This window comes from Pseudopipra pipra, chromosome 3, assembly GCF_036250125.1.
Source record: "Pseudopipra pipra isolate bDixPip1 chromosome 3, bDixPip1.hap1, whole genome shotgun sequence".
Lineage (NCBI taxonomy): Eukaryota > Metazoa > Chordata > Aves > Passeriformes > Pipridae > Pseudopipra > Pseudopipra pipra.
The window spans coordinates 4,286,003-4,293,470 of record NC_087551.1 but is presented as its reverse complement, the minus strand read 5'-3'; the positions used below and the strand labels follow the sequence as shown (position 1 = coordinate 4,293,470).

General features: G+C 46.3%; 1 long non-coding RNA gene across 3 annotated transcripts; it reads right to left on the bottom strand.

Annotated features, from left to right (window-relative positions):
- Positions 1–6,692, bottom strand: LOC135410760 (uncharacterized). 3 transcript variants are annotated; one of them, XR_010428864.1, is made up of 4 exons: positions 6,363–6,692; positions 5,758–5,801; positions 3,935–4,082; positions 1–876 (listed from the first exon to the last, which is right to left on the bottom strand). It is a non-coding gene; the product is annotated as an uncharacterized LOC135410760 (long non-coding RNA). The 3 variants fall into 3 exon arrangements; XR_010428863.1 differs by lacking the exon at positions 5,758–5,801 and having other exon boundaries at positions 6,363–6,685; XR_010428862.1 differs by lacking the exon at positions 6,363–6,692 and having other exon boundaries at positions 5,758–6,327.
- Between the last annotated feature and the right edge of the window lie 776 nt (positions 6,693–7,468).

Here is a 7,468-nt window from a genome sequence, read left to right as displayed (position 1 = left end):
TATTCACCATTAGGTTTATTTCATGTGAGCTTTGTTTAATTTTCAAGAACAGTCACAAAGACTTCATAGGAAGGTGTGAAGATCCTGCAATAAGGTAACATAAATATGCATAAATTGAGCTGTTACACATTTTCAGGATGGGTATTTTACATATTTCTACTTGGTATGGTCAGTAAGTTAGTTCAGCATGTACTGTTACCCAGAAACAGGTAACAGGACCCAGAAATCTTGCATGGATGTGAGAGAAACAGTTTTCTTAACAGGTAAGACCTTAATGCTCATCAGAGGTGGGAATTCAAACAGCAGGATCATCTCTCATACCTAAGCTTCCTCTGGGTCTGCTCACGTGTTCTATCAAAGGTAAGAGGTTGGAGAGTGTAGGAAGGGTATCTATTATAATTTTAATACAAATTGTTACTGACTTTGGAGTTAGTTACACATCTGCAGCCTTCCTATCAGGTAGTTAAGAGCAGCAAAAATTACTGAATTTGGTATAAACAAATGCCTTTTGTCAAGCTTAAGTCTCTACCCAGGAAGCTGGAAAAACCAAAAAGCACATTCATACAAGGAACTCCAGTGGCAAGCTTTTGGAAAGAGTTAGAAAAATTTATATTAGGAAAAGGGAACTCGGTCACAGTCTCAGGAAAGCACAGCTGAATATATCTGCAAATAAAGGGTGAGTTGGCACTAATCCACCTCCTTTCCTTACTGCCTCCTGGTGAGCTTGTTCCACAGCTCCTGATCCATGGCTGCAGGACTGAGTGTGCCAGTGTCCCTCTCCTTGTTGTGGCATCACATCTCATCACAGCCTGCATGTGCTGCTGTGTCCACATCAGCCTTCACTGTGAACTCCTTGGGTGTGATCTCACAGGGAACCTGGAATGAGAGAAAGGCCTGGGACCTTCGGGTCTTTGCTCTTGGGAAATTCTTTCAAATGAGGTGTGGGTGTTGGTAAAGGGCTTTTGGCCAGAAGGTAAGAGCTGCTCTCATTTTGCAAGAGCCCCCTACCCAGGGTTAAAGTTGAAGCCTAGTAAGTGTGGTTTGCCAGATGGGAGAGAGGAACCTGCATGTTTGGGACTTCAGTGGCCTGTGGTGCTTCAGCAGCACTTTAGGGCAGTAGAGAAAGCACCAAGTGCCTCCTGAAGGTCCCTGCTTCCCAGGCTGCACATCACCTGTAGCTATGGTAAGGAAGCTGGAAAGGAGACTAGCAAAGACCTTCAAGTGCTCTTGCCCCCAGCACGCTCCTCGCTCAGCAGTGCTGTCCCGGGCTTGCTATGATAGAATTTCTGCTGTATGGGTCATGCTTTGGAGTCAACAAAGAAGCCCACTGCCATCACAACATTCTTCCCACTTCATCTGTTTAGATGCTGATACAATCTTTGTACAAAATGTTTAGGGCTAGACTGTGAGCTAGCACAGCTCTGTTGCAATCTGTGGAGTTGTACTGACCTATGTCAGCTGAGAATCTGAACCTACAGGCTCAGCTCTCCCTACTCTCCCAAGGGACACTAAAGTTTTCACTGGTTTCACTGGAAGTTTTGGTGTATCCCATCAAGTCCACAGTATTTGAATCTGTGGGACTTGCAACTGTCATGTGAGCTGCTTGATTGTCGCTTTCATGAGGGATTTTGAGGCCCCAGCTGGAGCAAAGCAGCAAGTTCTGCAGTGAGGTTGTGATGACTGCAATTAGGCAAGGCCAAGTAGTTACCTTCTAAATGCTGCTGGTGTTTCCCAGACAAACTTGCCCTGTTACAGAATTGCTGCTGAACCCCAGAATGGTTGGGGTTGAAAGGGACCTGAAAGCTCATCCAGTTCCAAGCCCCCTGCCATGGGCAGGGACACCTTCCACTAGACCAAGTTGCTCAGAGCCCCATCCAATCCATCTTTTGTGGATAGAAAAATGAACAGCCCTGGTGCATGACATGCACACTTCAATGTATAAACAAGCCAAGTATCTTACGAGCCCTGTGCTTCATTTTCCACGTTATTTATCCATAAACTCTACCTTAACTGGATTCAGTCTTTTGCTTTTCATGCTCTCCCTGTTAGCCTGGAAGACTGCCCCAGCTGTACAGCAGACCTAAAAGACATCTCTGAGAGTTCCAGCTCCAGCTTGTGTTCTGGTGATTCAGTGGTGCCAGAGAGACTTGGAAGACCTTCTGGTGCATCATTAACAGTGTCTTCTCCTGTTAGTCTATGGACAGTCACTTGCAAGTGGTTATGTGTAGGTTTGTAACTGCTGCAGAGCAGATTACAAAACCACACAGGGCCAAAATAATTCGCTGGCATGTTAATGAACAGTCAGCCCAGTCAGTGCAACCATCTGCCTGCTCTGCTTTTTATCAGCTTCAAGTGTGTTGGGTTTGGGTGTACGTGTCCCCTCAGCAAGCATAAATCCATACTTTTGATCTATCACAGGCAGGCCCTTTTACCATAAAGATAAAAAGATAAAAAAAGTATTCCTTTTGATTCTCAATCCTTTTCCCATTATTGCTCTGATATGGAAGGGAGTTGTATTGTCAAGTTATTACAGAGGATGTAAAGTGCATCCAAAGAACAAGGAGCTGTAGAGCACATCCAGCCCCTGGGCTCGTTTATTAATTTGTGTTGCTGTTTACTGAGGTGTTTGGAAATCTTCAGTGCTATGATGAGCAGAGATGTTGGCTGCAGCATGGAAGTGTGTCCCAGCCAACACTGTGGCTGCTGCCATGCTCTCTGGAGCTGTGATTGCAGCACAGCTGTGCCATTCTGACAGAATCTGTGCACTGCAGAGTTTACCTTGGAGGATTTGTATTGCCTCTACCAGAAGCTTTTTGGCTATTAATACAGGAAAATTAATATGTTTATTGCTATGTCTATTGATATATGGGAATGCAGGAGAGAATGTCCTACTCTAGAGTCTTTTTCAGCCTCACCTTCCCACCCTCTTGGGAAAACACCTAAGGAGAAATTCCTTGAAGTTTCTCTTTCCTTTTTTCCTTGGAATTGGCGTACACTCTGTTCCCCGCTGCCTCACTGGCTGTGGGAAGGTGTCACTGTGATTCATTTTTTCCCTCTTGTTTTGGTTCTTAGCTCTGGCAGCAGTCAGACCGTCCTGTGGTGCTGGGTCATCATGGAAAAGGCCAGAACAGCTCATCCCAATATTTGTGTGTTCAGTGAAGTGTGGCAATTAATTACTGTTCACTTCCACTGTCACAAAGATCTTCCAAGAAGATGCTCTCAGGCAGCACAATAGTATGTAAACAGCTGATAAAAACAGGGGCAGCAGCCTAGGAAGAACTGGGGATTTTTGGGTGTAGTGTAATTTGGTCCTGGTTTGGAGGTGACATGATTTTGGGGCTCCTTCATCTCAAAGCAGACATACAGGATCCTCTGGTATTAAAAGCAAAGTGTGGGGGCTTTTTTTTTTTTTTTTAGCAGCAAGGGTTATTAGTGTTGGAATGTTCCCAAGGGATGTGGTAAATTGTCCTTTGTAGTATTTAAATGAAAAATAGATGGGTTTTGAGAAGATATGCTCCATTTTGGCCAAAAACATTGGAGGCTTGTTGGGTAAATAGTTCTGGCTTTTTCATGGTCAAAATCAAATGAGATGATTGATTGCAAGATCTCTAAAACTTCCTAAGCCTATCACTTTCCTTTGGTTTTGGTGTTAATATTTTTTTTATTTCTTAATTAGACAAGATAAGGATAGTTTGCATGATTGATCTGTGCAACCCAAGCTATGAAAAGGTTTTTCCAGGGTCCTGAAAGGATCCTGAATGGTGCTGAGCCTCTTTGTCAGGACTTCCCAACGCCTCTGGGCATTTAGGATTTTTAAGCCTTTAAGGCCCAGTGATGCTTCGGCTTAAGGTCCCCATCTGGGTCCATCACTACAGCTCTTTTGGCTGGAAAGGTACCTTGCTTAATTAAAGTCAATAAAGCTCTGTACTGTCACCTTGTTTCTTTGACATGTCTGCTTTTGACTTTGCTGGTGTGGCTACATCAGATGTCTCCACTGTTCTGCTGACCCGTGGTAGGTTTGAGAGCATAATTCCAGGCTTTGTGAGAACGGAACATTTTTAAAGCAGCAGCCCCTCGCTAATCTGTGGAGAGAAAACACGTATGACAGGCAGTGGGGATTCCATTTGTCAGGATCCAAGGTTTAAGGCAGGCTTAAAGGAGTCTTATTAAAAGTGTTTTCCAGTGCATGTGGCTCCTTCTGACAGCACCCAGGTGGTTAAGAAACCAGCATTAAGAATAAAAGCCGTTTCTCTTTTCTGCACAACAAATGGTTCAAGTGTCTGGTATTCGATTCAGAAAGGAAACCTGCAGCAGTCGTGTCCCCTGAAATAAACCAACCAACATTTTGAGCTGCCAACACTTCTGGCTATTACGTCAAAGCATCGCAAAGTTTAAAGCATAGCAAAGTAATATATATATTATTTTTTTTTCCAGTAATCCCAGGGTAAATATTAGGTAGACAGCATTTCTGCTTTGCGCATTAAAAACCCGACTGAATTTGAAAAGCCTGCAAGTGCACTTCGGGGATTTCGGAAAGTGTCGTTTGACCATGAGCTAAGACCAGAAGCTGCCATTTTGCAGATGGGGCAGGAGGGAAAGGCTTTGGCCTCATTCATAACTTCACAGCTACTGCAAATATCAGCTGATGAATATTTATGTTATGACTGGCAGAGGCCCGAAAGGCAAAGGGGAGGGGGGGGGGAAGAGTGGAGGGGGAAGCTTAAGTTAGGAAAATGGTTGTCTGATCTCTGTGGGATTTCTTTACCAACACTTTCCATGCTTGAACAGTAGCTGCTGAATGAAATCATTATGTACCGAGCCCCTGTGCAGGAAAACAAGGTTTGTCAAGATTCTGTTCGTTAGCACCTCGTACTTTGTTTGAACCTTCGACATTTGCTGGGCCCTGTAGAGGGAAACTTTTTTTAATTTCAAATCAAACACTGTACAGGGTGGGCCAGTTTTATTTAGTCATGGTTTAATTAGTATTGTACTTGAATTTTAAAGAAGCAAAAGAGGTGAGTGCCATTCCTCCACATAACATAATTTCGAAGTAACGTGTTTCTTCATATTTTTATTATCTCAAGTCACTCACTGAGAGGGGAAAAAAAAAAAATCCCAATCTCTTCCTTTTGCCTTCACCAGGCTGTAAATTAACAGCAAGGAGGAACTTTCAATAAAGTTCACCAACATGACTTCACTGTTGGGATGAATCAAGCCCAGGAAGGAAACCGGCTGGAATGAGGAAAGACTGTAAAGGCAGCAAGGGCTTAGCAAAGGGATGGTGGCTGTGGGCGGGCGGGCTGAGCCCCTCCACGGGACCACAGGGTCGGAAAGCAGCAGGTTGGGGCTGCATGAAATGGAAACTTAAATAAATAAGGGCAGGCAGCCCGAGTTAGAAACGTAGAAAAAAAATAAAAAATCAAAGTGCCCACAAGCAGCTGGTCACATCAGAAAATCCTTCCCCCAGGGGCTCTGCAGACTGACCAGGCTTTAGAGGAGTAGGGAAAAACCTGGATTTTGACTACTGTACTTCTTCAGAGAATTCCCTAAACTCGGCGCTAACTTGTCTGCTGTTTCTCCGGGTAGGTGGCTTTTCTTATACTGCTTATTTAGAGACAACTCGCGCCTTTACAAGAAAAAAAAAAACAACAAACAACTCCAGGAAAAGCCCACGTGCAAGAAACCACGCGAAACCCCTTCCCAAACTCTTTCTACTCCTTCCCACTCCGTTGGGAGATCCCCGTGTGTCCTACTTACAGGAACCAGCAGATGGTGCTGCAACACATCAAGTTTTTACGTCCCTGGAAAGGGAAAACTTGGGATAGACGTACTCGGGGCTGCCTCTGGCCACCTCCAGCCCCTGAGGTAAACCGCTTCCCGCCTTCCCCCCACGGCAGCCCTGTGCGATTGCAAACGCAGCCGGTGCAGCTCCATTCCCGCCCCGGAGGGAATTTTCTCCGTTATTTCCAATTATCCGAAGCAGTTTCGGGGTGGGGGGGGGGGAAGAGAGGTCTTTGGGAGTGAGGAGAAGGTGCCTGGGGAGGGTTGCGGGGGCAGCAAGGCAGCCATGAGCCTCTCACCGTGAGGGCGTTTGCGGGTTCCCCTCAGAGAGGGCGGCCATGTTTCGCTCCCTCCCCGCCACTTTGGTGCTGCTGGGTTTGTGTCCGCAGCTTGGAACGGAGGTGCTTAGGGCGCAGGGAAAGGCCAGTTTTTCCTCAAATATTAAAAAAAAATAAATCGCAAACCCCACCCCTCCAAGAAATTATGGGGAATTTGTGCCTAGCCCTGCTGCCAGCCCTGCAGGAATCTTGGGGTGCTCCTCGCCTCAGCGGGGCCACCCAACTGCTTCCTCTGGTACCTACCTGCAGCCTCGGAGGTGAAAATAGTGAGGAAAACCCTCCCCAAAAAAGGGCGGGAGAGAGACCGGGAATTTGGAGTGAGGTGCAGAAAGACCCACAAGGCACCAGGAGCAAGCAGGGCATGCTGAAAACGTGCGGGGGGACTCCGCAAAACATGGCGGGCTGAACCGCGACCGGCGTGGATCCGGTGCGTTATTTTTTTGTAAGTTACAGAAAAAGTTACGTGGGATAAAAGGCAACTTCTTGAAACATTTGCTGTTTATTTTGTGAGACTGCCCCTCCAGCACCTGGTGCCCTGCGAACCGATGATGTGCCATGAGGAGAAGGGGCTGAGGAGCTGCTGAACTGCAGCAGCAAGGGAAGGCACAAATAGGGAGGCACAAGTTAGGGAGGGATTCAGAACAACTCCGCGCAGCTGTTTTTGTTATACCACCGAGCTGTAAAGTTGAAAAACGATTTGAAAAGCAAGGGATGTGCCGGGAGTACTGGCGTGTCCCGCTTATGGGCGCTTGGGGCATTCTGTGTAAATTGAACTTTTTTCCCCCCGTTTTCTTGGATGGCTTAATATCACAGCAGTGGAAGGGAAGAGCAACAACGCGCTTGGAGTGTGGAGCCTTTTCCTGATCCCTCTGGCACCGAACTGCACCAGAGTGAGCTGAGGACAGAGGCAAAGCCCGGCTGCTCCCTGTCTTTTCGTTGCTGTAATCCCATGTGTGGAGGCTGCACCTGAGAAGGCCCTCAGGTTTCTTTTTATTTAAAAACAGAATAATCAGCTGGGACAAAAATAATAAGTTATGCGTAATTTACTGGACGGCAGGGGAGTGAGTGGAGGGGCCTTGTTGGAGCTGGAACGATTTGCACCCAGGGAATGTCTGGACCAGTGGCTGTACCCAGAGGTTTGCACAGTGATGCTCCTCTGACGGCACTTGCAAACCCCAGGACCGAGACCACCTACATCCCTTTCACAAGTAAATAGCACTCTGCAACTTTTCTTTTCACTTCAGGTTTATTTGATAATTTTAAGTCATGGGGGTGTGTGGAGGTTTCTGGTTGGGCTTTTTTTTTGTCTGCTCGATGACCTTCTGGGAAGGTGACCCATTTGTTTCTAA